The sequence below is a fragment of the Balaenoptera ricei genome, chromosome 10, assembly GCF_028023285.1.
Source record: "Balaenoptera ricei isolate mBalRic1 chromosome 10, mBalRic1.hap2, whole genome shotgun sequence".
In the NCBI taxonomy this organism is placed as follows: Eukaryota; Metazoa; Chordata; class Mammalia; order Artiodactyla; family Balaenopteridae; genus Balaenoptera; species Balaenoptera ricei.
This window is the reverse complement of record NC_082648.1, coordinates 79,808,716-79,832,177: the sequence shown is the minus strand read 5'-3', so window position 1 is coordinate 79,832,177 and position 23,462 is coordinate 79,808,716. Positions and strand designations below refer to the sequence as shown.

Genomic DNA, 23,462 nt, shown 5'->3' with positions numbered 1-23,462 from the left:
CAGTAGATTTGTTACTTAGAGACTGTTTGCTTTGGCTACAATCAAAATTGGTCTGCATTCCCCAGCATCCACCTGCTCTGTGGGGTGATTGTCTTCCCTCAAGCAGCTATGAGGGCTGAGTACCTGCCTCCAACAGACAGCCTGTTACATGGACAATCCACTAAATCATGACTTGGGGCTGGGATTTAGGGCAGGGACTAGGGTGAGGCAAGTGAGGTGCTCACCTTGGACACAAAGGTTAAGGGGACATCCAAAAACTCAGAAATTGAGGTAAGTAATATTTTAATGAAACATTTTTTTTTTTTTAATCCATTTATTTATTTATTTATTTATTTATGGCTGTGTTGGGTCTTCGTTTCTGTGCGAGGGCTCTCTCCAGTTATGGCAAGTGGGGACCACTCTTCATCGCAGTGCGCCGGCCTCTCACTATCACGGCCTCTCTTGTTGTGGAGCACAAGCTCCAGATGCGCAGGCTCAGTAATTGTGGCTCACGGGCCTAGTTGCTCCGTGGCATGTGGGATCTTCCCAGACCAGGGCTCGAACCCGTGTCCCCTGCATTAGCAGGCAGACTCTCAACCACTGCGCCACCAGGGAAGCCCCTGAAACATTTTTAAAAATCAAAATTAATGCAAAAAAATCCATGATGAACAAAATATTAATATTTCAAATAAAGACGGGGTCTATGCAGAATTAAAGGAGCAATAAAGAGTTTTACAGACAAGCAAAAGCTAAAAGAGTTCACCACCACTAAACCAGCCTTATAAGAAATGTTAAAGGGAGTTCACTAAGTAGAAAAGAAAAGGCCACAATCGTCTTAGAAATAAGACAATTATGAAAGGAAATATCTCACTGGTAAAAGCAAACAATAGAAAAGGTAGTAGATCAATCACTTAGAAAGCTAGTAGGAAGGTTAAAGGAAAAAAAGTAGTAAAATCATCTATATCTACAATAAGTGAAGAAAGACACAAAATTAAAACAGGTAAAATATTATGTCAAAAACATAAAATGTGGTGGGGGGTTTAAACTTAAAATTATATGGCTGTTATAACATGTTCAAGCTTAAGAGATTGTCAACTTAAAAAAAATATATATATATATATACACACATACACACACACACACACACACACCCCTACCTCTTAGTAACCACAAACCAAAAACCTATAATAGATACACAAAAAGTAAAGAGAAAGGAGTCAAAACATAACACTAAAGACAGTCATCAAACCACAAAGGAAGAGAGCAAGAGAAGAAACAAAGAAGAACTAAAAAAACAATCAGAAAACAAAATGGCAATAAGTACATACCTATCAATAATTACTTTAAATGTAAATGGACTAAATGCTCCAATTAAAAGACACAGAGTAGCTGAATGGTTTAAAAAAAAAAACCCAAGATCCATATATATGCTGCTTACAAGAGACTCACTTCAGATCTAAAGACATACACAGGGTGAGGGAATAGAAAAATACATTCCATGAAAATGGAAATGAAAAGAAAGCTGGGGTAACAATACTTACACCAGATAAAACAGATTTTTAAACAAAGACTCTAAAAAGAGACAAAGAAGGGCACTACATAATGATAAAGGGATCAATCCAACAAGAAGATATAACACTTATAAATATATATGCACCCAACATAAGAACACCTAAATACATAAAGCAAATATTAAAAAGGGAGAAATTAATAGTAGCACAATTATAGTAGGGGACTTTAACACTCCACTTACATCAATGGACAGGTCATCCAGACAAGGAAACATTGGCCTTAAATGACACGTTAGATCAGATGGACTTAATATATATATGGAACATTCCATCCAAAAGCAGCAGAATACACATTCTTATCAAGTGCACATGGAACATTCTCAAAGATAGGTCACATGCTAGGCCACAAAACAAGGCTCCATAAATTTAAGAAGGCTGAAATCATATCATCTTTTCTGACCACAGTGGTATGAGACTAGAAATTAACTACCAGATAAAAACTGGAAAAAACATAAACACATGGAGTCTAAACTATACTAAAAAACCAATGGCTCACTGAAGACCTCAGAGGAAATCAAAAACTACCTTGAGACAATGAAAATGGAAACTCATTGTAAAATCTATGGGACGCAGCAAAAACAGTTATAAGAGAGAAGTTAATAGTGATATAGGCCTACCTCAGGAAACAAACAAATAAAAAATCTCAAATAAACAACCTAACCTTACATCTAAAGGAACTAGAAAAAGAAAAAAAAGAAACTAAATTAGTTGAAGGAAAGAAATAATAAAGATGAGAGCAGAAAAAAATGAAATAGAGACTAAAAAAAAAAATTTAAAAATATCACTGAAACTAACAGGTGGTTCTTTGAAAAGATAAACAAAATTGATAAACCTCAGCCAGACTTATCAAAAAGAGAGAGAGAGAGAGAGAGGGCCCAATCAATAAAATCAGAACTGAGAAAGAAGAAGTTACAAAAGATATCACAGAAATACAGAGGATCATAAGAAATTACTATGAACAATTATATGCCAACAAATTGGACAATCAAGAAGAAATGCATAAATTCCTAGAAGCATACAATCCTCCAAGACTGAATCAGAAAGAAATAAAACAGCTGACCAGATGAATTACCAGTAATGAAATCTAACTAGTAATAAAGAAAAACACCCAACAAAAGTCCAGCATGAGATGGCTTCACAAGCAAATTCTACCAAATATTTAAAGATTAGTTAACACCTATCCTTCTCAAACTATTCCAAAAAACTGAAGAGGAAGGAATGCTTCCAAACTTATTCTGCAAGGCCAGCATCACCCTGAATCCAAAACCAGACTAAGACACCACAAAAAAAGAGAAAATTACAGGCCAATATCACTGATGAATATGAAAGCAAAAATTCTCAACAAAATATTAGCAAACAGAATTCCTTTAAAAGGATCATACCACATGATCAAGTGGGATTTATCCCAGGGATGCAAGGATGGCTCAATGTCTGCAAATCAATTAATATGATATACCACATTAACAAAATGAAAGATAAAAGTCATATGATCACCTCAATAGATGCAGAAAAAGCTTTTTGACAAACACTCTTAACAAAGTGTATATAGAGGGAACATACCTTAACATAATAAAGACCATATATGACAAATCCATGGTCAACATCATACTCAATGGTGAAAAACTAAAAGCATTTCCTCTAAGGTCAGGAACAAGATAAAGATGCCAACTCTCACCACTTTTATTCAAACTAGTATCAGAAGTTCTAGCCACCAAAATCAGAGAAAAAAAGAAATAAAAGGCATCTAAGTTAAGTAAAACTGTCACTGTTTGCAGATGACATGATACTTTATTTAGAAAACCATAAAGACTCCACCAAAAAACTATTAGAACTAATAAGTGAATTCAGTAAAGTTGCAGGATACAAAATTAATATACAGAAATCTGTTGCACTTCTATACATTAATAATGAACTACCAGAAAGAGAAATTAAGAAAACAATCCGATTTACAGTGTGTCAAAAAGAATAAGATACATAGGAGTAAGTCTAACTAAGGAGGTGAAAGCCTGTACTCTGAAAAGTATAAGACATTGATGAAAGAAATTGAAGATGACACAGACAAATGGAAAGATACCTTGCTCACGGATTGGAAGAATTAATATTGCATACCACCCAAGGCAATCTACAGATTTAATGCAATCCCTATCAAACTACAAATGGCATTTTTCACAGAACTAAAACTAATAATCCTAAAATTTGTATGGAACCACTAAAGACCGTGAATAGCCAAAGCAATCTTGAGAAAGAAGAACAAAGCTGGAGGTTATATGCTCATGATTTCAAACTATACTTCAAGGCTACAGTAATCAAAACAGTATGGTACTGGCACCAAAAGGACACATATATCAGTGAAACAGAATTGACATCCCAGAGATAAACCAATGCTAATATGGTCAATTAATATATGACAAAGGAGGCAAGAAAAATGTTGAAGGCAGCCTCTTCAATACGTGATGCCGGGAAAACTGGACAGCTACATGCAAAGGAATCAAACTGGACCACTTTCTCACACCATGTAAGAAAATAAACTCAAAATGGATTAAAGACTTGAATTTAAGATCTGAAACCATAAAAATTCTAGAAGAAAACATAAGCAGCACACTCTTTGACATCAGTCTTAGCAATATTTTTTGGATCTGTCTCCTCAGGCAAGGGAAACAAAAGCAAAAGTAAACAAATGGGACTGCATCAAACTAAAAAGCTTTTACACAGCAAAGGAAACCATCAGCAAACAAAAGGCAGCCTACTGAATGGGAGAAGATATTTGCAAATGACATATCCAATAAGGGGTTAACATCCAAAATACATAAAGAACTCACACAACTCAATATCAAAAAAACCAAACAATCTGATTTAAAAATGGGCAGAGGACCTGAATAGACATTTTTCCAAAGAAGACATACAAATGGTCAACAGGCACATGAAAAGATGTTCGATGTCACTAATCATCAGGGAAACACACATCAAAACCACAATGAGATATCACCTTAGAACTATCAGAATGGCTATCATCAAAAAGACAACAAACAACAAGGGTTGACAGTGATGTGGAGAAAAGAGAGCTCTCACGCACTGTTGGTGGGATTGTCAACTGATGCAGCCACTGTGGAAAGCAGCAAGGAGTTTCCTCAAAAAATTAAAAAGAGAACTATGATAGGATGCAGCAATTTCACTTCTGGGTGTTTTTTCTGAAGAAAACAAAAACACTAATTTGAAAAGATATATGCACCCCTACGTTCACTGCAGCATTATTTATAATAACAAAGATATGAAAACAACCCAAGTGCCCATCAACAGATGAATGGATAAAGAAGGTGTGGTATATATATACAATGGAATGTTATTCAGCCATAAAAAAGAACGAAATCTTGCCATTTGTAACAACATGGTTGGATCTAGAGGGTATTACGCTAAGTGGAATAAATCAGACAGAGAAAAGCAATTACCATATGATATCAATTATATGTGGAATGTAAAAAACAAAACAAATGAAAAAACAAAATGAAAACAGACTCATAAATACAAAGAAGAAATAAATGGGTGTTTGCCAGAGGGGTGGAGGATAGAGGGTAGGCAAAATAGATGAGGGAATTAAGACGTACAAACTTCCAGTTATAAAATAAATAAGTCAATAACTTTATATGGGGACAGACGGTTGGTAGATTTATGTTGGTGATCATTTTGTAATGTATTTAAATGTCAAATTACTTTGTTGCACACCTGAAACTAACATAATATTGTGTATCAACTATATTTCAATTAAATAAATAAATAAATAAAATTTTAAAAATAAAATAAAATGCAGGTAGTCTAACTATAGAACCTACCTCCTTAGCAACTATCCTCTAAAGATATTATGTCCTTGTGCACACTGCTGTATTTAAAATAGATAACCAACAAGGACCTACTGTATAGCACAGGGGAAAAAAAAAAAGAGTATAGCTCTATGCTAAGTAGTATGGATGTATAAAAAAGAAGAATAAAATACTATCCCTGGTCTCAAAAAATAAAAAATAAAATAAAGATATTATATCTTCCTACTTAATAGAAGTTCCCATTAAAAATAAAATTTTAAATGCAATATTTTTAAAAAATCAAAATTGATGCAAAAAAATCCATGATAAACAAAATATCAATATTTCAAATAAAGAGGGGTCCATGCAAAAGCTCCTGAGTTGAATGCAACTGGGAAGTGCGAGGATCAGCCTTTCCTTTGTGAATCCTGGTATCACCATGGCAGGTCAGGGAAGAAAATGTTCCCTCACCCCAGAAACATGAATCTCTCCCACAGCAGGATGGCAGGGTCCAACCTGTACCAACTAAAGCAACCCACAACCCCACCCCATGGACCCAGGCACAGCTTCAGGCCTCTTCCTCCTTCCAAGCCTCTCAGCCTCCCGCCCCTCCCCCTCCAGGACAATTCAGCCTCCACCATACATGGATCTATATACATGTTTAATCATATATGGTACATACCATGTATAATCATGCATTAACTATTTACTCCAGAGGTCTCCAGTGGACTGCTGGAGGTCATCTTATTTAGCTCAGTTTTTTTGTTGTTGGTTTATTTTTTCAATTAATTACTTAAAAATTGGGAGATCCTCACCAAAAAGTCCAAATTTCTAGCCTATCTTTAAAAAGCCAAATTTCGGGCTTCCCTCGTGGAGCAGTGGTTAAGAATCCTCCTGCCAATGCAGGGGACACGGGTTCAAGCCCTGGTACGGGAAGATTCCACAGGCCGCAGAGCAACTAAGCCCGTGTGCCACAACTACTGAAGCCCAAGCACCTAGATCCTGTGCTCCGCAACAAGAGAAGCCACCGCAACGAGAAGCCCATGCACCGCAACGAAGAGTAGCCCCCCTTGCCGCAACTAGAGAAAGCCCGTGCACAGCAGCGAAGACCCAACACAGCCAAAAATAAATAAAAATAAAAAATAAATGAATTTTAAAAAAAGCTAAATTTCCAGCTTGAAAAATCTGTAAAAATCCAGATGTTTGGCAACTGATAACAACAACAACAATAATAATTTCCATTATTGAGAATATACCAAATGCTGAGCACAGTGCTCAGTACTTTAGATATTTTTTCTCTTTTAACTGTCACAGCAATTCTGTACTTACCACCCGCATTTTACAGATAACGAACCTGAGGCTCAGAACTCTTAAATAACTTGTCCCGAATCACACAGCTAATAAGCAGCCCGACCAGATTCAAACCAGGGGAGTTTGACTCTAGAGCTCCATCTCTCATTCTTCTGTATCTTCCACCATCCTGGGGGCATGGACTAAACTACCGTTTTTCAAAAGTGTTCCAAGAAGCCTAAAAGACCCTGGGTGAGTATTAAGGGGGTGGGATGGCCCCACCCCCGCCAGGAGGCTGGCTCAGGTCCCAGGGCTCCTGCTTCTATCGGAGCAGTTCCTTTTTTTTTTTTTTTTTAAACCATTTGATATATTGGAGTCTGGTTCAAGAATTCTTTGAGGAAAGAGAATTCCACTGCTCAGAAACAAAACCAAAACAAAGCCCCAAACCCACATGACCTTTTAATCTCTTCTCCACATACTATGATTTCCTGGATCATCAGGAAAACTTCCTCCTTCTCCCATTCCCAGCCTACCAGACCTCTCTCCGTGTTATCGCATCACTCTGGTTCTGCCTTTGAGCGTTTGGGTGCTCGTTGGGCCACCTCTTACAAATGGTGAATGGCCAAGTGTCCAGGGACTTAGGAGCCATGGAGCCGTGGACCTTCCTCACAGACCTGCTGTGGGCAGACAGGGGCAGTGTGAAACTGTGCTGAGGTCAACACAGGGTGGACAAGGGTGATGGGGTGAGGGCAGCAGAAGCTAAAATCCACTGAGCCTGGTAGAGAGGCTGTCCCCTTGCTTCTCTTAGGTGTCTTATGGGTCATCATGAATTTCAGTCCTGTCATGGCTGTCTGTGAATTGAGGGTATTCTTTATGCAGTGTCAGGACAGGTGGCCTCAATGACTATACAGGGTAGTGAAAAGAGCCCTGAGCTCTCTCAGTGCGTGGCACTTTATGACCTCGGACATATATAAAATGTGCATCGTTTCTCTCTGTGTACCTCACCCAACAGTCCTAGGGACACACGGCAACTACTTTCAAAAGCATAAAGTGACATAAGAATGGATATTGTGTTTTAATTATATGTACATGGTCTGATCAAGAAAATCAAGAAAAAATGGGAGCTTCCAGATCCTCTTTGAAGACAGGATGCTGGAGCTAGCCTTGCCAATGTGATTTCAGCCTTGCATTCAAGGGCCATCCACTTACCAATGACTCCCAAATCCAAAACTCATTCAGATTTCTCTCCTGAGATTCCAACACATGGTTCCTCCTCTGTATTGAATAGCTCCACTTGGATGTCCTGCACACTCCCCCAGCAATTCCCAAAATGGAACTCACCCACACCTCTCTGAAACCTGCTCCTTCAGCAGTGTTCTAGTTCAGGAGCTGGCAATCCCATCCATACCTCCCGGAAACCTGGGAGCCATCCTTGACTGCTTCCCTGTTTCATTTCTCATGTTTAATCAGGGTCAAGGTTCTGTGGATTCAGTTCACTCCTGAAGAAGCTCTTGGATCTCTCCAGTCTCTCCACCTCTAACGGTGTGACGTGGACTAGACCGTGCCCATCTCCGGCCTGGATGACGACAATTATCACCTATTGGTTATCCTGCTTCTGGTCTTGTCCCCCATCCTGAGTCTCACGCTCCAAATCACCGTTTAGGTCTTTCTGAAACACATACATACAGAATAATGATCTTTCTAGAACACAAGCATGATCATTTTAGCCTCACACTTAAATCCCTTCGATGGTTTCCAGTTTTTCCTAGGAAAATCCTAACTCTTTAACCTGCATGGCAAGCTTAGCCCCCTGCCCATCTCTCCAGCCATCTCTACTCTCAATACTCCAGCCAAACTGCATCTCTTTCAGTTCCCCAAACACATTCTATTTTCTCACTTCTACCCCTTTGCACATGTTCCTCCATCTGCTTTGAATATATACCCCCTGTGATGGTTAATTTTATGTGTCAGCTTAACTGGGCTAAGGAATAAATGGTAAAATATTATTTCTGGGTGTGTCTGTGAGAGTGTTTCTGGAAGAGATTATCATTTGACTCAGTAGACTGAGTAAAGATCTCCCTCACCAATGCAGGTGGGTACCTTCCAATCGGCTGAAGGTCTGAATAGGATAAAAAGATAGAGGAAGGGTGAATTTGCTGTCTGCTTGAGCCGGGACATCTAGCTTCAGACTGGGACTTCCACCACTGGCTCCCCTGGGTCTCAGGCTTTTGGACTCAGACTGAAGTACACCACTGGCTTTCCTGGTTCTCCACCTTGCAGACCATAGATTGTGGGACTTTTAGGCCTCCATAACTGTGTTAGCCAATTCCTATAATAACTCCCCTCTTATATACATCTCTGTATACCTCCTGTGGGTTCTCCTTCTCAGGAGAACCGTGACTAATCCACTCCCATCAACTCCTACTCATCCTTGGGGTCTCAGCTTAGATGGCACTTTTTCTAGGAAGCTTTCAATGACCTTCTAAGACTGAGGTAGCTCCCCTTCTATTGCATTTCCACAAGCACCCTGTCCTACCTTCACCGAGCTCTTATCATAATGCACATGTTATAATTCCTTGTTGACTTAACTGCTTTCCCCATCAGGCTAAAAACTCCATGAAAGCATATATTCTGTTTTCATTTGTATCCTCTGTACCTAGGTCATAGCCAGGCACCTAGTATGTGCTCAATAAGTTTTATTTTTCTGACCAGAGTGATCAGACTACCAAAAGTATGAGTTGCCTTGTAGCAGAAATATTAAGAATCACTAGCGAGAAAGTGTATGCTTGTTAAGGAAAACATTTCAGTCAGGTGTGCAAGTCAGACTGTGCTCTAACAATATCAAGAACTGACCATTAACACCTTGGCAATTTGATAACTTTTCTGTTTCCTAGAAGTCCACGTATTTTGGGGTTTGTTTATAGAAGCTGTGAAACAAAATCTCTTTCTATGTATTTGAGAACTTCCTGAGTTTCACTTAATTTCTTCTTGCCAGACTGACACACCTTTAAATCCTTGTTTTAGGCCCTCTGTATTTTGTTGTGACCTTCTGTACCCTCCACTCATCAGCGGCCCTAGTGTTGAAGTCTCCTCCTGATGGCAGTGTCTGAAAGAGAGCTGTTATTAAAAGTGTATCCATGTCTGGTGTCCAGAGGTAGGAGAAGCATGGGGTTTTTATTTTCCATGTTTAATCTACATTTTAACCTCTCTTTCTCCAAAGTTTCCAAACTATGGGCAACTGGTTAAACTATTTTAATTATAGTATCTCCCCACACAGTCTCTCATTTTCAAACACAGGTAAATGATTCAAAATGCATCAGACTCTCCCTGGTGTCTGCACTACAGAAAGTGCAAAGACCTGGATTCAAGTCTTGACTCTACCATTTACAAGCTTGGGACCTTGGAACAACTACCTAACCTCTCTGAACTTCAGCTTTCTCCTCTGCAAAGCAAGAACGACACCAACCTCACACACCTCACTCTCTGCCTTGGGTGTGGGAGGCACTGCATAAATGTTGATGCCCTTCCCAAACAGTTCTGCTATTAATTATACCCATGATCATACAATGGTCTCTGTGGAATCGCCACAGACTGAAATGATTTTCTGGGATAATAAATCTCCACCGTTAGTAGGAGCAGTTGCCATCCAGTCTCAATGTCCATACTCACTAAAGCAGCTAAAACTTTTAAGACTCCTATTAAATGATAGGACTGTTTGCTTTCTTCCCTGCAAAGCAGTACTCACACACTCTGCTCATTCTCGTGGCCTTGGGGAGGGGAAAACCATCCCACATGACGGATGACCTCATCTGGACGCTGGGTCCAGAATTGAGTCACTGACCTCTCTGGACGCTGGGTCCAGGATTCAGCTGGACCACCATCAGTGGAAATAAAATCATACAAAGAGGAAGGGGTGCAACGTGCAAAAGTTGAGAGTCAAAAAATTCTAGAGGAAGCAAAATATAAGAAGCTGGGGGCATGGCCATCTTAGTTTGGCAGTTGGAAACTGCATAGATTTAGATTTCCCAAAACTGATTCTTTACCTTTGCCCAGTACCTGGAGCCTACAGAGATTTTTCACAACTAGTATCTCCTTTCATCCTTACAACTATCCTGAGAGGTTGGCAAATATTTTTATACCAATTTTTTAGAAGAAGAAACTGAGGAGAGTGTGCCCAGATCACACAAGCTTACACAAGATGGAGCTGGGACTTAACCTGGGGCTTCTAAGACCAGTGCTCTTTCTACCACATTCTCCTGCCTCATACAGTTGGGGAAGAGGAAGATTCCAACGAATGTCAGGAGAAGCATATATTCAGGAACCCCATCACAGTGCCACAGAGGGAAAGCACGAGACTGGGGTATAAAAGACCTGGCCTCCATTCCCAACCATTAACTCTTGAGATGTCAGTCTCCTTACCTCTGCAAAGAATAGGCAGCAATAAATGATTCAAAGTTCCCTCTGTGTTTCTATTTCTTGAATGTGTGTCTTTAGTTATTTTAATGTATAACCTAGAAGAAATGCCAAAAAAAATTTTTGGAGTACATCACAAGTTCAGCAGCAATTATGGTACCTTTGACCTGATGTGACCACTATGGCTGAATTTAAAAGTTGAGATTTTCATTCATGGTTTCTTAGAATTAGGCCTCACTAAACTTCAATTAACCTTTCCACATCTCAGTTTTCTCATAGGAAAAACAGGGATGACAATACCTTCAGTACAGGCAAAAGGAATTTTCTACTCCTTCCTCCCTGCCATCTTGCTTTTTCCTAGCCTCCCTGCCACCAACCCAAGGGAAAAGGAGTTGCTAATCTGACTGATCAGTGTCCGGGACCAGAAACAGAACGTTGTACAGTCAGCCCTCTGTATCCATGGGTTCCATGTCTGCAGATTCAACCAACCGTGGACCAAAAATATTTGGAGATAAATTTCATAAAGTTGCAAAAAGCAAAACTTGACTTTGCCACTCGCCAGCAATTGTTTACACAGCATTTACATTGTATTTGGTATTATAAGCAATGTAGAGATGATTTAAAGTATATAGGAGGTTATATGCAAACACACACCATTTTACATAAGGAACCCAAGCATCCAGGCATTTTGGTATCTGCAGAGTCCTGGAACCAATCCCTTGTGGATACAAAGGGACAACTGCAATTGGGGGCAGGGTTGCCATCCCTAGGAGTGGTTCTCTTTCTTTTCTATTATATACAGTTGGGTGGGCAAGTGGACTCAGCCCTCTTGCTGACTCTCCACCTCCTCTATGTAAGTGCCTAAGAAGGTAAGTTATTAGTCACCTTATTTTCTCTGTCATTTTGTCATCTTTCCTCCATGCATCCTTCTAGAGGGTACTAAGATCCCAAGATTTAGATTCAGGAAGAAGTAAGAGGTTTTCTTTAGACCTCAAGACCTAAGGCATGTGCTTTTATTCACTTTTAATCAAAACCTTAATGGGGATTACTGGATGGTGGCTCAGTTAATAAAAAGCAGTACTGTCTTCTTTGACTCTTTCTAGGAACTGAGGTAGCTAGTCTCCCAGACAGTCCCCCGTGAGCCCCCAAATTCCTGGTGTTCATACCCTTTTGGAGTCCCCTCCCACACTGTACAGGGTTGATGGGTGTGACCAAGAGAATAAGGCATGAGTGATGGTATGTAACTTCTGAACTAGTTGTAAGAGACTCTGTGGCTTCTGTCTTGGTCTCTCTCTCTCTCTTGGATCCTTTGCTCCGGGGAAAGCCAGCTGCCGTGTTTTGAGAAGCCCTGTGGAGAGGCCTCTGTGATTCCTTCTAGAGCAAACCCATACTCTTCTCTTTCTGCCCCCCACCCCGCCCCTGCTCTGCCCCAGTGCTCAGCAGCACTCATTATACTTCCTCATCCTGATATGAGGCCTTGTCTGACCTCCCCTTGCTCCGTGAGGCCAGGAACGGACTATTTCTTACTAGTCTTTGAATCCTCAGTGCCTAGTGCAGTGCCTGGCACAGAGCCGTCTCTCAATAAATGCTTGGTGAATAAACAAATGGAAGGAAATCTAGTTTTATATTGATAATCATACCTCATATGTAACTAATTTTTTTCCTTTTGTTCAAGTATCAATTTTTAACAGCTTTATTAGAGACAGAATTGATACACAAAGAACTGCATATATTTAATGTGTACATTTTGATAAGTTTGGACATATGCACACACCTGTGATACCGTCATGAGAATCAAGGTAACAGACACTTCCAGCACAACACCTCCCAAGGTTTCCTTGTGTCCCTCTGGGGTTTTTTGTTGTTGTTTTTGCTTGTTTGTTTTTTCTAGGTAAGAACACTTAACACAAGATCTACCCATCTAAGTGTGCACTTAACAAATTTTGTAGTGCACGATACAGTCTTGCTAACTATATGCACTAAGTTGTGTAACAGATCTCTAGAATGCATTCATCTAGCATAACTGAAACTTTATACCCAGTGAACAACATCTTCCCATATCCCCCTCCTCCCAGCCCCTGACACCACTATTGTATTCTCTGTTTCTGTAAGTTTGACTACTTTAGATACCTTATGTAAGTGGAATAATTCAGCATTTGTCCTTCTGTGACTGGCTTATCTCACTTAGTGTAATGTCTTCAAGGTACATCCATATTGTTGCAAATGGCAGAATTTCCCTCTTTATTAAGGCTAAATAATGTTCACATTTTAAATGTCAAAAGTTTTAAGGTTTGAAATTTTTCTTTCAGTAGAAGCCAAATATAGAAATCTATACTAGATTTCATAGACATTTAAGATCACTGAATAAGTCTGTGTGTAGAAATAAGAGACAAGTCTAAAGAAATCTCTGGAACTTAAGTAGGGGTTTCTATTTTGTCTCCAAATTCACCCTCATAATTTTAGTTCTAGTGTGTACCATAGGGTGAATCCCTTCTTCATAATTGGAGAACTTTATTTTTTCCCTTCTGTGTCCATATGCCTACTTAAATTATACCCAGGGTTTATCAAATTATACTCAATTAAGCTGAATATTTTGGCCCCAAAGATGTATTAATTCTAAGTCTCTTACTGTTGCCACTTTGGGTGTAACTGTTTTTACTCAATTATACAGTCCCCTGAGATTGGTGGATATTAATTCCAAAGACTGAGAGGACCTCTATGAAGCAAAAGAACGGAGGGCAAACCACGAAGGCCAGTCTGACATTTTCTTTGTCCCCTAAATTTGGATTCTCAGAATTGAGCCAAAGGCCCCATGAAATTTGTTCCCATCTTTCTGTACCTGCCTTCTCCTTCCCTAAAAAGCAGTCTTCAGAAGTTGATCAGTTGATTTATATGTAGGTACTAAAAGGTTCAAAAACTCAGAAAGAGGCCAAATTTATTTTAAAGATGATTAAGAAGAAAAAAAGGAGAGTTACTAGAAGGAAGAGGTATAAACAGACATTATACTCATGCTGTATCTAAGAAAGTTCTGAAAACAGTTATACCTCTCTACACAAATTTAGGTATGGGTGTGTGTGTGTGTGTGTACAAAAACAAAGCAGTCAAACTTCTGTACACAAACTTAGGTGACTGTGTGTACATACATACATATATGTGTATATATACACATAGGTATATACATATATACAAATACTATATACGCATATATTTTAAAATCACCCACTTCTTTGGTATAGGGTACAGAGTTCTCATATCACTCTGGGATAATCTCCCAAGGAGCCATTTTATCTGAACACACAGTTCTATTTATCCAGTTTCTGATGATTAGTCTCAGGGGCAACTTTATGCAATACATACTGGCTATGACACAAGGTTTCTCTACTTAAATCAAATGTCCAAACTGAGATCCAGTAAGACAAACAGTACCTTCTCTTCTGCACGTGCCAGTGTCTGGGTATGTGGGATGGAATATGACGTTGGTAGTGAGGAAGCCAAATCTTCATCCCCTCCCTTTTCCTAGATGATTCTGGGATTTAGATGTGCAACAAACAAAAAGAAGAGGGACGTTTTCTTGGAAGCTACAAAAGGCCAATTTACTTTTTTTTTTTTTGAGTGCTGCAAAACACACATAAAATAGGACACGTCTCTAAGAAGCTCTGACATATCTATCAGCCATGATCTCTTTTGTGTTAAAAGAAACCAGCCACAGAAATATTGTTGCTGCCAAAAAAGCGTTGTCTGCATCCCTTTTCACTTCCTCCCTGCAAGGGTGCTTCATCAAATCATCACCAGAAGACAAAATCTGTTGCTTTGTGGCAGACAGTCAACGGAGGTTTGGTTGACTTTGTCACCTTGATGTGGTCACAGAGGTATTAGAGGTTGACCATGCAGCTGTTGGTTAAAAATGATAATCATCTAAAGAAAAGTACACATATACTGTCTCTACTTTCTTGGAACTGGGAGTTGGCTTCCTTGGACCATCTCCCCCTCCTTCCAGCTTCAAAAAAAAAGGAATTGCTAAATATTCAATTTGGTGTTTGCCTAAGGGTAGCTAAACAAGTCTCCTAGTGAGGTGTTTGTCTTTATTTCTGAGAAGGCAGCCTATCACTCAGTTTGATTCTAACAAAAATAAATCTCCCAAAACCAGTAGGGGAAAGGGGACTTATCAACAAAGGTCAACTAGAATAAATAACAATTCTAGTTGAAAATAAGGTTTTCTGTCAAAGCTACAGGAGCAATTGAAAGGCATAAAGAGATTTTTGGGTTCCAAAGAAGACCCGAAGACTCCACCTGTCTGGTTGGTCTCCAAACATCAGGGAGTAAAGCAATACTTGAATAGTGTCAGCAAAAGTTTCTTCTTCAGAAGCGTTCCTTGGGTGGTGATGGGGTGTGTGTGTCAGGACTATATGGTGGATCATGAGGGGGTCAAATATTCTGTTCTTATGCTCCCAAATTGGCACTTTTTCAGTCATATTCTTAAACTCACAGTTGTTAAGATGATCATGAAGAATGTTAGAAGAAGCAGAATCGGAAAGCAAAACAGGGAGCTGCATAGTCTCATCCTAGGCTTGTTCCCTAACATTAGAATTGGTCTAGAATTCTGTAATTTTTTCCCCCTCATCTCCAAAGAGACACCAGTTCCACAGCCAGAGCCAGTGTAAGAAAAAGTGTATTCAAAGCCTTTCTTCGGGGTGTGGCAGCTACCTATTTTGCTCCTGGGTCATAGAGTACATCTGAACTCCAACTGCCATCCCTCTTCTACTTGAAGAAAATAAAAAAGCTGGTTAGTTCAAGATCATGGACTGAGCCAAGACGGCTACTTCTCCTTCCTCCCAAACCCTCGGGAAATGAGATGCATAACATAAGACTAAGTCCTAGTCCTAGGTAAGACTAAGTCCTAGAAAATGCCAGTTGAATAGAAACTAAAGAAGTTCTGAGTAGCAGCAGACTGGCAGAAATAACAGAGAGATGAGAAACACAGCTGAAGGAAGGGGCTGCTGGATGAATAATTCTCTAGCCTGTAAACTTCATCAGAACAAGTCATCATCTGTCTTATCCATTATTGTATCCTCTCTTCCTTGTATAGCTCCTGGCACAAAGTGGATGTTCAATAGTGACTATTAAATATGAATACACTGGTTTTCCTAAGAGGAAAACAAACTCAAGGTCAGCAGGAGAGAAGTGTATTATGGGATGTCGACCGAGGAGTTGAAGCACTGCCAGGCCAGTGTCCCCCAAGTTGCACACTGAGGAGCTAGTTATGGTGTTTGCCCTCAGGCTCTTAGTAAAGAACCAGCCATGGGGGCCTCCTAGAATATGGATGGGGCCAGACAGAAGAGTAGGGCATGGCCCAGATATTACTGAATTGTTAAGTAAGGAAAGGCAACTTGAGCAGGTGTGAAATCCTCTGAGGTGCTCCAAGGGGTAACTTTCCCTACTTGCTTGTTTGAGGAATGCCTCCACCCTGCTGGCCCATCCCCCTGCCCATAAACCTTGGGGACAACACATCTGTCAGTCAGTCATCACATTCCAGGGGCATGCCTGGTAAGGGGTGTTGGAAGAGAACCGTAACAATTGCTCAGGAAATGATATAGCTACAAATACTGATAAATGTACATATGGAAATGAACAACCCACAGGGGGAGACAAGATGGCGGAATAGAAGGATGTGACCTCACCTCTTCTTACTGAAACACCCAAATCACAACTAACTGCTGAACAACCATCAACAAAAAGATGCTGGAATCTACCAAAAGGATACCCTATATCCAAAGACAAGAAGCTACAGCAAGACAATAGGAGGGGCGCAATAGTGATAAAATCAAATACCATGCACAACGGGTGGGCGACCCACCCTGGAAAATAATTATACCACATAAGTTCTCCCACAGAAGTGAAAGTCTGAGCCCCACATCAGGATCTCCAGCGTGGGGGGTCTGGCAAAGGGAGGAGGAGCCCCCAGAGAATCTGAAAATGAGCAATCCAGAACCATCAGACCTTTGAACCAAACTCATAGACTAAAAGCTGAACCAGTAAAGAATTTGTTGCAACAAAAATAGAAATGAGGTTTTTTTCCTCTCCTGATAACAGGGAAAATAAAGGGAACAGTGAACAGGCTAGAGAAGAAACATAAACCGTCCTGAAAGAGTTAATCAATCTTAGTTTTATTTTAACTGTTACTAATCTGTAGTGTCTGTAACTAGATTTGTCCTTCACAAAGTTAACCTGTCACCCACCCCCCCCACCCCGCCCCGCAACTTGATGTAAATTACATTCTGCACCTATTACCCCCTAATTCTGTGTAATTTACATCCTGCACCTGGTATTTACTCTCCCTACACTTTCTTGTAGCAAATCACCCCTTGTAGCTGTTTGCATTTCATAAAGAAGGTCATAGGCCGATAACCCACAGACAAAAGGACTCAATTACCGGGCTGCCAGACCCAATTACCGGGCTGCCTGACTCCAGCAGTGACTTTAAAATACTGCAAGAAGAAGAAGAACGCAAGACCTTCACTACTTTGATCCTTATCACCTACCCTGGACTGCGAGTTCCACCTATAAGACCCCTGTAATTCCTCAGGAGACAGGGGCACAGTTCTTGAGGCGCTAGCCTGCTGTGTCTTCCCTTTGCCTGGCAGAGAAATAAAAAAGCCTCTCTATTTCTTTTCCTCCAGATCTCTGTCTCCATATTTCTATTCAGCATTGGTGAACAGGGAGCCAAGGTTTTTGGCAACAAACTGACATCTGAGGAATGAGCAAATGTAAGAAGCCTTGAAAATATTTTATTTAGTACCTGAGATACAATGGATATCACATCCATTAAACAAGAGTCAGCTGCCATAGAAAAAGCAGCAATCAGAGAAAAAGAAAGACATCTTAAAAATTAAAAATAATGATGAACAAATTCTAAAACTCAGTGTTGGAGATGAATTACAGAATAGATACAACTGAAAAGAGAAGTAGTGATTTGCAAGACCAAATCAAAGTATTTTTCCCTAAACATAGAGCAGAAAAATCAAAGAAAAAAATTTTGAGAGAAAAGAAATATAGAAGATCCAGATGAAAAAAAACCCTGCTGAGTAGGAATTCTAGGACATAATGGGGGAAGTGAGACCTGGCCCCCCCCCCCCACGCCTCCCTGGAATAGAGCTCCTGTGACTTACTGTTGTGCTGAGAAGAGGGTGTGGGGAGTCCTGCCTCAACAATTCCCTATTTGTTATTTCTGATGAACAATCTTCAGTCATTCTATCTTTATTTTTATGTATATGTTGTGTCTTTTATTTGGCTGTTTTTGAGATATTTTTCTTTATCCTTACTTTTCAGCCATTTAACACAATGATGTGCCTTGATATGAATTTCTTTTATGTTTTTTCCTCTGGGGTTTACTGGGTTTCTTAGACTTATGGACTGATATTATTAAGCAAATTTGGAAAACTTCAGCCAAAAGTTCCTTAAATATTTTTTGCCCCATTAGTTCTCTCCTCTCCTTCTGAATAACACATATGTTAGATTGCTTATTTTCCTATAGGTAACTGAGGCTCTGTTCATTTTTTTTTCAAGTTTTTTTTTTTTTCTCTTTTCAGTTTGGTGATTTTTGTTGACTTTTCTTCAGGTTCCCTGATCTTTCCTTCTGCCATCTCCAAACTGATGTTAATCACACCCAATGTTTTTTCAGGTATTGTATTCTTTATTTGAGATATTGTATTTTTCAGTTCTGCAATTTCCATATCTTTTTTTTTTCCAGCATTTTCATATCTTTCCCCAAATCCCCATGTCTTCACGTATTATATCCACTTTTGTGTAAATTATTTAACATATTTATAATAGTAATTTTAAAGTCTTTATATACTAATTTCAACATCTGCTTTGTCTGTGGGTCTCCTTTTATTTTATTTTTGTTTTTTGGTATCTTTATTTGTATTCATTTATTTAAACTTTGGGTTTATTTATTTATTTATTTATTTATTTTTGGCTGTGTTGGGTCTTCATTTCTGTGTGAGGGCTTTCTCTAGTTGCGGCAAGTGGGGGCCACTCTTCATCGCGGTGCGCGGGCCTCTCATTATCGCGGCCTCTCTTGTTGTGGAGCACAGGCTCCAGACGCGCAGGCTCAGTAGTTGTGGCTCACGGGCCCAGTTGCTCCGCGGCATGTGGGATCTTCCCAGACCAGGGCTCGAACCTGTGTCCCCTGCATTGGCAGGCAGATTCTCAACCACTGCGCCACCAGGGAAGCCCTGGTGTCTTTATTATGGGTCACATTTTTCTGCTTCTTTGTGTGTCTGGTAATTGTTACTGTACACTGGACACTGTAAATGACATACTGCAGATGATCTAAATTCTGTTATCTTCCTCTGATGAGTATTGGGGTTTTGCTCCAGAAGGCAGCTAAATTTCTTGCAGATAACATTACTCTTCTGCAGGCTTGTTTCTCCATTTTGTTAGGCTAGTTATATTTCAATTTTATTCTTAGTCTTAGGCTCATAGTCCTTAGCTCACAGTCCTGAGATATGGTCCTTATATCTAAGGCATGATGCTTCTGGCATATCACAGAAATGCAAGACATATTTGCCAAGCCCCTCTAATTTGGTAGATTTTAACTTCAAACTCTGTCTGCCCAGTACCAGGCAACTGCTGAAGTCTCTGCTCACTTCTTTCAGCCATCCAGCTGTTGTTTTCTGCTCTGCTCCTTGGAGACTTGCCCTGTGCCTCTGCAGTTGAAGAGTCAGCCAAGCATTTGAGAAGATTTTGTACATAGATCTGGGGGCTCCTCCCAACCATCACTCCTAACCTTCGGGAATTTCCCTGCTCCCTTCAATTTCCAGTTGCTCTGGCAGCCTTGTAGTCTGGCCTCTAACTATTTAGTACAATAAGTCTGTGTTCTGCAGACTAGTGAATGTCTGCAGGGGAAAAGCCAGTTAAATGTGAGCTATCTCGCCTCCTGTTTGTGCCTGATTTTGGTCCTTCTCTAGTGCCTTGAAGTAGATACATAAGCAGAGTTTATAATTATTATCAGTAGGATGTTTTGTCTGATACAAACTACTTGCCATTACTTGAAGCTGGAAGCCTTTATATAAACATAAATAAGGTCATGTTACATATTTTATTTTATAACATTTAAAAAATTGAACAGCATATTTTAGATATTGTTCTGTGTCAGTATATATTAATTGACCTGATTTCCTTTGTCTGACATATGGGTGCTACAAGTATTCGATGATAAGGCTGTATAACAGAGATAAACTGTTAAATGGAGTTGTGGGTTACAAATTAGACCTCTTTCAATGTTCTTTGAAAGATACTAAATTACTTTCTTTTGAATGCAGCACTTTATGAAGACTAGTTATATTTGGGTATGCAGCATCATGAATTTAAACAATCTTCTATTAATGTTTTTTTGGTTGTTTCAATTTTTCTTATTACAGGCAATGATATAATGAACATCCATCCTTGTATGTTAATTTTTTGGTCTTTCCTATAGAATCATTATCCTAGGGATGGAATCACTGAGTAACAGTAAATCCACATTTTAAATTTTAATATATTCAATATAATTACCAATTACTCTCCATAAAGGCTATACAAATATATACACTCCAAGAGTATATGAGAATGCCTACTTCTTCATAACTTTAACAACACTGGATATTATTCTTTTAAATCTTTCCCATACACACAAACCACCCTAATGGCATTTCATAAGAGCGGGATTGTCCAGCCCTCTTTTGCTGTCCTCAGTTTTGATTCTGAGCTATTGTCCCTTTCAACTTTCCAACACTGTGTCTCTGCCTTGCCCTTTGAACTAGACCATTGATGTTTGTCTCTGGGCTCCCCATCAAAAACCATTTGGATTCTACTTCCAGGCATGCTTCCTGACTTTACTGGTAAAACATCATCTCCAGCTCAACCTGGCCCAGGGCTTTATTCTTTAGTGTTGCTCCACCATGAGTATTCACAGTTTACCTCATTCCCTTCACATCCCCTCACTTATCTTCACAATTTACCTCATTCCCCCAATCTAAAATAGACATTTTTGTCTTTGTGAATTAAGGTCAGGGCAATCTGAACAACATATCTACAACAATTGGTTCAAAAGTACTGTCTCAGTAAGAAATGCTCTAAAATGTCTCCAAAATTATTGCTGTAGCATCCTTACCTTCCTTACTTTTAAAAAGTAACCACTAAGAGAGCAAATAACATCCTGGAACATTTTCTCAGTAAAATATATGTGAAGGAAGAGTATAAAGCACTTTAAATATAAGAAACCAAACATACATATTTTTCTGTACTTTTCTCTGGATTCCCACTAATTGACATGAAGGGATTTTTTTTTGTAAAGACATAAACCTAAGAGGGAAAAGAGAACGGGAGACAAAATGATAGCCACAAAATGTTGCAAATTAGAAAACAGAAGAAGGAAAGACAACTGACCTAGCAGACCCAGGGAAGCTATGTCCTAAGTGAGCAAGCTAAGTCATAGCCCATTTTCCAATACATATAGAACCCCAAAGGCTCAAGAATGAGAAGCATCACGGGTTTATGATTCAGGGAAAAAGGAAAGGACAGAAGTCTATGGGGCAGCTAGACCTCCATCCCAAATCCTCTTTCTTACTTTGTGCAACCAGGTGACAAATTCTTCTACCTCAGCAGAAAATGGGGGTTCTAGAGAAAGTAAAAACAGAAGGTCTCTGAGATGAGGACACATGGTATAGCTGAGGGCAATAACCATTTTGAAAGCAGAAGGATTAAATACTAAATATTGAAACCCTCCCCCTAAAGCTCCTGGCCCTCTTCCATCACATGGTTTTCAGAATACAATGCAGGATTATTAGAAGACTCTTCTCAAGAGGGCAGACAGTAGAAGCAAGAAGAGCTACAATCCTGCAGCCTGTGGAATGAAAATCACATGCACAGAAAGACAGACAAAATGAAAAGGCAGAGGACTATGTACCAGATGAAGGAACAAGATAAAACCCCAGAAAAACAACTAAATGAAGTGGAGATAGGCAACCTCCCAGAAAAAGAATTCAGAATAATGACAGTGAAGATGATCCAAGACCTCAGAAAAAGAATGGAGGCAAAGACCAAGAAGATGCAAGAAATGTTTAACAAAGACCTAGAAGAATTAAAGAACAAACAAACAGAGATGAACAATACAATAACTGAAATGAAAAATACACTAGAAGGAATCAATAGCAGAATAACTGAGGCAGAAGAACGGATAAGTGACCTGGAAGACAGAATGGTGGAATTCACTGTTGTGGAACAGACTAAAGAAAAAAAATGAATAGAAATGAAGATAGCCTAAGAGACCTCTGGGACAACATTAAACACACCAACTTGCATGATAGGGGTCCCAGAAGGAGAAGAGAGAGAAAGGATCCGAGAAAATACTGAAAGAGATTATAGTCAAAAACTTCCCTAACATGAGAAAGGAAACAGCCACCCAAGTCAAGGAAGCTCAGAGAGTCCCAGGCAGGATAAACCCAAGAAGAAACATGCTGAGACACACAGTAATCAAACTGAAAAAAACTAAAGACAAAGAAAAATTATTGAAAGCAGCAAGGGAAAAATGACAAATAACATACAAGGGAACTCCCATAAGGTTAACAGCTGATTTCTCAGCAGAAACTCTACAAGCCAGAAGGGAGTGGCACGATATATTTAAAGTGATGAAAGGGAAGCACCTACAACAAAGATTACTCTATCGGCAAGGATCTCATTCAGATTCAACAGAGAAATCAAAAGCTTTATAGATAAGCAAAAGCTAAGAGAATTCAGCACCACCAAACCAGCTCTACAACAAATGCTAAAGGAACTTCTCTAAGTGGGAAACACAAGAGAAGAAAAGGACCTACAAAAACAAACCCAAAACAATTAACAAAATGGTAATAGGAACATACATATCGATAATTACCTTAAATGTAAATGGTTTAAATGCTCCAACCAAAAGACACAGGCTTGCTGAATGGATACAAAAACAAGACCTGTATATATGCTGTGTACAAAAGACCCACTTCAGACCTAGGGACACATACAGACTGAAAGTGAGGAGATGGAAGAAGATATTCCATGCAAATGGAAATCAAAAGAAAGCTGGAGTAGCAATACTCATATCAGATAAAATACACTTTAAAATAAAGAACGTTACAAGAGACAAGGAAGGATACTACATAATGATCAAGGGATCAATCCAAGAAGATATAACAATTGTAAATATATATGCACCCAACATAGAAGGACCTCAATACATAAGGCAACTGCTAACAGCTATAAAAGAGGAAACTGACAGTAACACAGTAATAGTGAGGGACTTTAACACCTCACTTACACCAATGGACAGATCATCCAGACAGAAAATTCATAAGGAAACACAAGCTTTAAATGACACAATAGACCAGATAGATTTAATTGATAT

The 23,462-nt window shown here is 39.4% G+C and overlaps 1 protein-coding gene across 1 annotated transcript in view; it reads right to left on the bottom strand.

Moving 5' to 3' along the window:
- Positions 1 to 7,680: 7,680 nt before the first annotated feature.
- CRADD (CASP2 and RIPK1 domain containing adaptor with death domain) overlaps positions 7,681 to 23,462 on the bottom strand; it is a 218,037-nt gene continuing 202,255 nt past the window's right edge. The window contains exon 9 of the mRNA XM_059936671.1: positions 7,681 to 8,303. The gene's annotated coding sequence lies outside the window, so the exon portion shown is untranslated. The remainder of the gene's footprint in view (positions 8,304 to 23,462) is intronic.